Source organism: Myodes glareolus, chromosome 2 (genome assembly GCF_982192425.1).
Source record: "Myodes glareolus chromosome 2, mMyoGla1.1, whole genome shotgun sequence".
NCBI lineage: Eukaryota > Metazoa > Chordata > Mammalia > Rodentia > Cricetidae > Myodes > Myodes glareolus.
Window position 1 is genome coordinate 75,856,956 of NC_142027.1, and position 7,964 is coordinate 75,864,919.

At 44.8% G+C, this 7,964-nt stretch overlaps 1 long non-coding RNA gene across 1 annotated transcript; it reads right to left on the bottom strand.

The window, feature by feature from the left end:
- Positions 1 to 3,210: 3,210 nt before the first annotated feature.
- Positions 3,211 to 6,903, bottom strand: LOC146895605 (uncharacterized). The gene is made up of 3 exons (XR_014997484.1): positions 6,705 to 6,903; positions 4,002 to 4,138; positions 3,211 to 3,833 (listed from the first exon to the last, which is right to left on the bottom strand). It is a non-coding gene; the product is annotated as an uncharacterized LOC146895605 (long non-coding RNA).
- Between the last annotated feature and the right edge of the window lie 1,061 nt (positions 6,904 to 7,964).

Sequence of the window (7,964 nt, forward strand, 5' to 3'; positions counted from 1 at the left end):
CAAAGCTGTTGATACTGACTATAGGGAAAATAACTGTAAAATCAAACAACAAAACCCCCATCAATAATTGAGCTTATAAAATAAACAGCCGGTTCTCGAAAGAAGAAACACAAATGGCCAGAAAGTGTTTTTAAACCAGGCTCAGCTTCTCCAGCCGCCAGGCAGATGCAAATTCCAACCACTTTGAGATTCCATTTCACAGGATTTGGACCGCTAAGATCAAAACTCACATAACAACAAAGGCTGTCAAGGATGTGGGGAAAGCGGGATCCTGATTCACCGCTTAAGGGAGTGCAACGTTGCCCAGCTGTTATGGAAATCAGCACGAGGAGTCTCGAAAAACTAAAAATGTAATAACCATATGTTCCACCTGTATGATTCATGGACATATAACTGCATATCCTAGCACAGAGATACCTGCACTCCATGCTTATTTCTGTGTTCTGCACAGTAGCAAGGAACTGGCTGCTTACAGACACAATGGAATTTTATTCGGCCGTTAAGGGAAATGCAATCGTGGAATTTACAGGCAATGGATGACAATGAAAAGTATTATGTTAAGCAAGATTCAGAAAGGAAGAAATGCATATTCTCTCACGTCTGTACATCCTAGCTAGCAACGCTTAAACGGATGCCTGATTGGGGGACTGTAGAGTGTATTGGCTAAAGAACTAGAAGGAAGACCACAAGAGAGGGAGAGAAGTATTGAAGAAGGGGCAGGGTACAGGTGACATCGGAGCAGAAGAGAAGAGATTGCCGTGGGTGGAGAGGTGCAAAGAAGGCAGGAGGGATGAAAGAGAAGAGAAGAGAAAGAGGACCCCAGCAAAACAAGTTGTGTTTGAAAATGCCATGATGAAATTAAATCTTGTGTAAGCTAACTGAAAAAATAAAGATTTAAAAAAAGAGAGAGAAAAGAACGTGATGCTGGGGCTGACCTCATATGTTCCTGCACTCTTGAATTCTTAAGACATCAAACATTGAGAGTTTGCTAAAGTGAACAAGCATACATTGCCTGCTCAAAGCTCAATTTTGGTGTCTGGTTCTGGGGCAAAGTTTACATGATGTCAAGAGGTCAGGGGTCTCCTGTGTGAAATGGCTGTGAACACAAACCTCCGAGGAGAAGAAAGAAAGCAATCAAAGCTCCAGGGAGTAGAGCTCAGGAGGCGCTGAGTACCACTGGGATGTTTGGCTCTCAATATTAAGGAAATACTCTCCGTGAAATACACCCACTGTCTACCTGTCTGTGTCGGCGAGGAGCTGACTCTGTGGTTCAGATGCTAAAAGATAATGGGATCTGGAACTCAGAATGCCTGCAAGCCTCCCGCGCTGCACCTCAAACTTTATTGCAGAACCGCTAGTGTGAGGGCAACACATTCAACCATTTGGCTCAAGTTCTGTACATGTAAAATGGATAACTTGTCATGCATGGCGGCCCATGTCTGTAACCTCAGATCCCAGGTGGCTGAAGCAAGAGGCTCAGGAATCCAAGATCATCCTTAGCTATAGACTAAGTTCCAAGCCAGCGTAGATTATAAAGCAACAGAAACAAACCTATAAGCTGATTTAACTAGAAAATTTATAGTGTTGGCTTTCAGTTTACAAGTGAAGTCTTGATTTCCTTATTTTCTTGGCCTTTCCCCCTTTAGTCCAACACAAAGACAGGGACCACTAGAGATCAGGCTTTTTTACATTGTTCTCCTTGAAGAAAGGAATTAAAGGCTTGTGTTAATTGAGAAAACAGGGGAGTCATCTATCCTGGCAAGTAGAGCCACACTTAATGTCTGTTATAAACTGTCCTAATCTCATAGATTTCTAAGAAACAAATGTTTCATAATTCTCTGTCATTGCCTTGAATGTCTTCTCAATCTCTCTCCTATTGCATTCTCCCAATGGAAATGGCTAATCATTAACTGTGCCCTCTGCACAAGAATCTGCTGGAACGCCATTCCTACAGCTGCAAAGTAAGAGTCTAATTCAATAAATAAGCAAGGGAGAAAGACTCCAGGCTAAGTAACCCGAAATCACATGGCCAGGAAAGCCTAGGATGGGGATAAAAACTAGACATTACATAATTCCAAAGTCCATACTGCACACTCCACAAAACATCAACTCTTGCATACTTCCAGATTTGACTTACTATGAAGAACCATCATTCACAAAGGAATGGGATCTGGAGGTGAAGAGAGATTCCCCCAAGGATATCATGAAGGACTTGACTTGGCCATGGGCTAAAGTTAGCTCAAGAAGCCCTTGGCTACTCTCAGGGCAAGTTTCAACACTAAGTCGTAAGAGCTAAGGAGTTGGAGGACAGCAAACCCCAAAGCAGTAAAAATTAAGAATGTTCTGATGTGTTGAATCAAAACTTGGGAGCCTCATATGCTCCACCCTCTCCCCAATAACAGCTGCAAGTGTTTGTTTTATTCCACTAACATCTGGACGGCCCGCGTGTAAACAGAATGGAGGTCAGCGTAGGGAAGGGTCTGAACGGTCTATTTCTAGGTCTCCTAAGGATACGATGAGCTGGGACCAGAGTCTGCGATCGGGAAATTCTTCTGTGCTTTTCTGACAGTGTCAGCAGCTGTTTCCAGCGGTGACTGGCGATCTCTTACTGCCAGCCCGTGACTCCACAGAATGGGTTGCTTGCAAAGAAGATGCATTTATTCCTCACAGTTTGGAGGCAGAGGGGTCCAAGGTCAAGAGGCCACACGTGCTGAGGACCTTGCTGTTGATGGAGTCCCAGGGTGGCACTGGATGTCACATGACATGACAGAGAAAGCTTGCTAGCTTGAAATTTCTCTTCCTCGACTAGTGAAGCTGGCTCCGCAGTCATAGCCTCCGCCCCGAGAACCTCATCTACCTATCTACGTTAACTCTCATCAGCACCACTTGCCAACACAATAGACATGACTTAAAGGATGGTTTCAATATGAGGGTTGCCTGCATCTGATAGCTACACCTTAGCATTTACCTGTAATGCCCTTTCATGCCAACATGGGAAAACCAAAGGTATGGTTGGGTGATGGCCAGTGCTCTAAACAGTCCAGATTCTAGTCTGGGCTTCACCAATGACTGGTCATTGGCAATATCATTCTTTTGGGGTCTCATTTTCCCATGTGGGTCTTGAGTTTCATTGAGATTGACTATTCAATTTTTAGTCATAGCTCTAGCAACTAATGCACAGGAATATGCTCACCCTATGAGGATGTCATTAGTCACTGCTTCTCTTGGTCCCCTGGACATGACACTTTAATGATTATCAGCCCTCCTAGTCCCTATTTTCCTAACACTACCGTCAGTGCTAAAGACGGAATTCTATCTACTAGTCAAGGCTTGTCTTCAGAAGACTACTGAAGGAAGGCTCTCTCCTTACTCAAAATCACACACAAAAAAAGATCATCGGCCCAGCCATGCTTAATGTAAAACATGACTTAGATATTCAAATATACTTTTAAGGTTCTTCAGTGTATTTTCTTCTTCTAAAAAGTGCGTTGAGGTTATGGTCTTATTTGAAATAAATATACTTAAATGAAATGCAAACACAATAATGAGTCACTGAATTTATAAACACACCTTGAATTCCAAAGTTCTTTCCTCAGTGTGGAAGACAGTGAATCGCTGATGAGGAGTGTAACCGAAGGAGGCTCAAACATGAACATAAAAATTGAGCTATTTTATGAAATGATTTTAGTAATCCATCAAGTAAGCATCAGTAACAAGGAACGTTCTTAATTTATTCTTATTTCAGTGGGCCTTCATCCTCTCCTTTAATTCTTATTCTTCTTATTATTTTCTTTTTAAACCATGTGATGATCTTTTAGGGTTAAGTGAACACACTGAAACAGAAATGGAGAGGCATTGTGACCTCGTGGATTGAGCGCATCTTATTTTAGGATGGTGTTTAAAGAGAGGTGGCTCAGAGGTCCCCAGTGTAGAAGTCTCCCCTCTCCCTCTCTTCCTCCCCTTGCATTCCCTCCCTCCCCTATTCCCCTTCCCCCTCTGACCTTTTTGGGGTTTTTTTTATTGTTGTTGTTCTCTCAGAACTCCAGTTGGCTTCCAAGAAGACTGAGACTGTTGGGGGTCTGATGTCATCCAGCAGAGGGCGCTCTTGGAGCAGATTTGGGTATGACCATGGAAAACTCTGGGAGGGCAAGGAGGACAGCTTTCTTTACCAAAGGGTGACTTTGTACTATCTGGGTTTCACGCTGACCCAAAGGACAGCTCATTGATCCTCCTTGAATTGTCTGAAAAAAAAAAAAAATCCTGCTTGTAGTCTTCACAAAACTCTCTGAAGATCGCCTGTTTCAGTTCTACATTCAGGAGGACGGTGTGGGGAACTTATCGTTTAAACACAAAAACAAACAAAAACAATAGAGTCAGAGGCACACCAAGGCAGCTGCACAGAAAAACCACCGAGGATGGGGAATCCCACAAATATCAATCAAGGTAGAGGAATGTGTCAGAGACAGCCAATCTGCTCAAGCTGACCCAGTCTGCTTCTCCCTGTCTCCCCAGGCACTTGACGGCTGCTGTTCTCTTAAAGGCAACAGCAGACATTATGAGCAAGAGTTCAATTAACAGCACACAATCTACACTGGGTCAGGAATGAATAGTACAGATCCACAAAATTGTCAGAGTCCAAGAACACGCTTAGCAATGCTCTAATCCAGAAAAGATAGATAGATAGATAGATAGATAGATAGATAGATGGATGGATGGATGGATGGATGGATGGATGGATGGATGGATGGATGGATGGATGGATGGATGGATGGATAGATAGATAGATAGATAGATAGATAGATAGATAGATAGATAGATAGATAGATAGAGATAGATAGCGAGCCAAGGACCAAGCTCCAACATGTAACATACAAACCAAACTGAGTACGAGGAAACAGTGGGCATCTGGGACGTGGCCTTGGCTCTAAGACTTCCTGGCTCTGTTATTTGGTCAAGTCCCATGGGTAAGCTTTCGTAAGCCCCATTGTCCTTGTCTAAGTGAACAGAACTGTAGGATCTATGAAATGCCACTCATGTGTTATGTTCTAAGCTTTGAGACTTTAACATATTGAATTGAAATTGAAAATTTCCTTGGGAAAGCCATACAACAAAAGGCTTGGCTAGCCATTGACATGTGAAAAATATGAACATGGAGATGAAGACTTTCATCGGAGACCTCTACCACACCCCCTTCAATCTTTTGCTACCCTTTGGGTCATCAACAGTGTAAGGACATCGTTTCTTGCAGGGCACATCATTTCTTGCCTTGTTGGTAGACTCCAGGATAGAGTGGCAGACTGTCACCCGTCAATCAACAGCAAAGCTGACATTTCTGAATGAAGAGCAGAATGAAGGAACCAGGAGAAACTTCAGCACCTGACTTCTACACATAATTTCCCAGTACGTAACGGACCTCAAGGTCATAGAGTAAATGGAAGAGTGAACCTGGGACACAGGCTAGATGGACCTTCCACCCTGCCCCCTCCTCACAATCCCCATGACCTGAATGGCGCTTCTTAGGTTGTCTTTTTCTGGTTGACCTTGGTTTCATGTGCTGCGTCCTACAAACACAGCTCTCCAAACACAGGAACAATACCTGAATGATTTCTGTGGAAGCTGATAGCCATTGTCAACCCATGGTTGGTTGAGGTTGGTTTCAGGTCAGTTCAATAGCCCATAGAATTCCTTACTTGCTACACTTACTTGGGTCCAGCTGCCATCTATTCATTCCCTTGCTTGTGTATGTAAGCCTTCTGGAAACGATACTATCTAAAGCACAAGTGGTTTTGATGCCAACTCTAAAGCAAGTCGGCAAGCGCAATCATTCGTAAACCCAAGGAAACCAGCGTAAACCAAACACTTCCATGACATTTTTACATGAATCTTTACCCAAAGGCCTTTAGGTAACTCAAGAGATTCTCTCTCGACAGCACCTTTACAACCTCCTACATAGGATCCCCGACAGACTTAGGACATCAAGATGGACTTCCAAGAGACAGTTTCAAGGCCCCCAACCCATGTAACTATAGTTTCCTGGGACTCTAATGCAGAATGTGGTGCTAAAGAATGGTTGGTTAGAATGGAGGCACAGCAGTCTTTTCAAACATAACTGTCTCAGATGGACTAGGAAGTAGATCATAGGCAGGCCAAGACAGGTCAGTGGCCAGGCCTTGAAGTGCAAATGTGCCGTGCCTCGGCCTAGGTAAAGATCTCCATGCTCCAGACATCCAGCCATTCTCCTAGATCCACCTAAGATCTTGAGCTCGGCCAGGCTTCCTCCCCAAAGAGCAAGGTCCAGGAGTTGGTTTTGTGCCTAACAAGCCAGTTACCTCTTTCCTAACTCTGCTTCTATCCAAGGACCATGCACATATGCAGTTTCCCTGTGGTCTTCACTACATAATAACGCCATGGCAAAACCACCAGGGATCTATCGCGCACTGTAAAAAGGAGGAAAAATAAAGTTCAAACGGAGCAAAGTTGCTTGGGGTGACAGTCTCCAGACAATGGCTGCCCTGCATCCAAGATCCAGCAGCTCACTGACACACACTACAGATCTTGCCACAGCCCAGTTCAATGACCGGTGTTGACATCCCATAACCCTCAGGAACAACTTGTTGGCCCAGCCTAGAGAGAGCACTGTGGTCCTCCGCACTCTTCCCGCATCCCTATCCCGTATTTCTCTTCTTGACCTTCAGGCTCCTCACCTCCTCCGTTTCTTGCTCCCAGCCAAGTAGCCCCGATTCCCTCTTCCCGCCTCCACATGCAGAGCGACCCTCATGACCATATCCGGTTCCTAGGATGTTGCTGCCAGGGAATCAGGCGTCCAGAGGTGACAGCAGTAGCCCAAGGGAACCTCCCCTTCTAGCTGTGCCCTGCCAGAAAGCAAAAAGGAAAACATACTCGCAGCTTATTTTTGCTTTAATAATATTTTTGTGTAATTATCAAGGACTCTCAAAGCCTCTTGCCCCTCCTGTGTGGTAGGAATAATAAACACGCCCATTTTATAGGGGAGACGGGGGAAGTGTGGCCTAGCACGCAGGAGGGAGCATGACTCATGCCCAGCAAGCCGTGAGTCAGATGAAATGACCCAGGCCTTCTGACAGCGGAGCTGGGGGCCCATTCACAAGGCCAGGCATCCTGCCTACTGTTACTTCCAAACATTTAGTGTGGTCCTTGGCTTCATGTTCCATGCCCTAGCTCACTTCTGATTAAGTGTCTACCATGATGCAAAACGGGCCTTGGTCTTTCCTGAGTTCTAGCAGAACCTGTAATGTTTTACTAGGAGCCTTAAGCATCCAAAAAGGTGGGCTTCTTAAGCAAACTTGCCATGGAAATTTGGAAGAGTGGCCCTGTCTGAGAATATTGGGCAAGGCCAAACATCCAGCTGAGGTTGGAGACCGGGTGATGCTCTTCTCTGGTGGCTGATTCCCTCGCTCTAACACCTGGTAACAATTTTGCTCTGTAGGGACTGAGAAGCATAAGAGGTGCTGTGATGAGCTACTTCTTGTGCGATCAGAGTAGTTTGAAATCCTGGGAAGACCTGTCACAAGAAAGTGGTCATGGGTCTTCCTGCAGGCCATCCCCAGGGAAGAAGAAAAGGAATAAATGAGAGCCTGCCTCCAGAAGGCCAGTAAAAAGGGTAGGGGTAGGGTTGGCAACCTCAGGACACCCTTTAAGGCAATCCACCACTTTTAGTAAGCCAGGTACTTATATAGAGACCTTCAGTAGAGTCACTGTATAATATATAACCCAAACCAGGCATTTTAACTAGTGGCAGAAGCTACTCATGATTTATTTTAAGATGATACGTCATTATAAGAGGATAGAAGGCGTAAACAAAGAAGGCGACTCAGTACAGGCAATGGACGGACGGCCTTTGCCATCAGTGTTGAGGATGACAAGGAATGACTTCTGCCCAAGGAGCAACAACTCCATGTGAAACACGGGCGCAAAGGATACAGAGG